This window comes from Podarcis raffonei, chromosome 6, assembly GCF_027172205.1.
Source record: "Podarcis raffonei isolate rPodRaf1 chromosome 6, rPodRaf1.pri, whole genome shotgun sequence".
NCBI classification, from domain to species: domain Eukaryota; kingdom Metazoa; phylum Chordata; class Lepidosauria; order Squamata; family Lacertidae; genus Podarcis; species Podarcis raffonei.
In genome coordinates, this window is record NC_070607.1 from 24,694,118 (window position 1) to 24,695,583 (window position 1,466).

The following is a 1,466-nucleotide window of genomic DNA, read 5'->3' on the forward strand; positions in this document are numbered from 1 at the left end:
GGGACCTGGGCCAGGCTGCCTGACAGGGGAGCCCCGCCGCGGAGCTGGCGGCTGCAGAAAGTTCTAGTCCCTCCCTTGTCCGAAAGGGCGGCCTCCGCCGAAACATCCATTTCCCTTCAGAGGAGCTGAGGGGTAATTATAACGCCCCTCAGCTTCTCATCTGGGCTCGTACCACAGATGAGGGCAAACGCTTATCCCCTGGTAGATCAGACTCCAATATAAACTACTCTGGTTTATACACGGAATAAACTCCATGCAGCTAAACCCATAAAATAAAATAAAAAACACAGGCACACGACCTTAGATACAACCAAAATGGATTGTTTCCCCCAAACTTTGGTCCTTAAAGCTGTTCTTTGGAGGACTACAATTCCCATCATCCCTGACTGCTGGTCCCACTAGCGAGGGATGATGGGAGTTGTAGTCCTCAAACAGCTTGAGACTTCTAAGTTTGGGAAACACTTGATTGCTGTGAGGCCCTCCACTTCGGGCAGCTATCTTTGAAAAATTAATTGGGATGCTTCAGGTGGCCCAGAATGCAGCTGTGAGGATGTTGGTGGGCCCAGGATCCTGCAGCAGCTGCACCCATGTCATGGACTGGCTGGATGCAGGGGCTGGAGGTGGGAAGCACCTGCTGGGGGACCCCCCTAGGATAGGAAAGCTATATCAGTTGCATAGGGAACCCCCAGACTGAGAGAGGATAAGGTGTTCTCCTCTCCTCACTTAGTTGTTGTTTTTTATGAAATTGTCATTTGAAATGTTGTAAGCCACCCTGAGTGGTGCTTTTGCATCAAAGGAGTGGGATATAAACATTTTAAATAAATAAATACCCCAGGGTAAAACTCTGGCCTAATCATGGTGATAGTTGATCACATCTGAGTCCACTCAGAATGACAACTACTCTGGGATAAACTCTTCTCAAGGTAATATAATCATTTCAGCTACCTGCAGTGAGTCCATGCTTATAATTCCTTTCAGGTGGTAATGAGGATTTTATCACATAGCAGGCATATATGATAAAACAGTTTTCTGTGTGCATCATCCTGCCAGGTAAGAAGAATTTTACCACACATCAGTTGGTAAAAAAGCTTTATGGGCATCTGAGCATGTGCAGGGTGCTTCTCCCCCCTATTGAATAACAACAGTGCACCCACCTATAGATTCCTACAAAAGCAGCATTCTTTCTTTTTCTTCATATAATTTAATAAACACTCTTAACCCACAAAATGCCCTCTGCTAAATGTATATTGGTTAAGAGGCTATTGGAAGTTCTGGGATTTAGGGAAGGTGCTATGAGGAGAAGGAAGGCTCAAGTGAAGGAGAATATGTGGAAAAAGTTATTATGAAAACATTTTGGGAACTGTGTACTAAGATCACGGAGCCAGGGGATAGCCAAAGGGAGAATTGGCAGTTATTAACTACTGGAGCGTAAACTGCTCATCATTTTTTGCCAAAAAGGGGAGAAA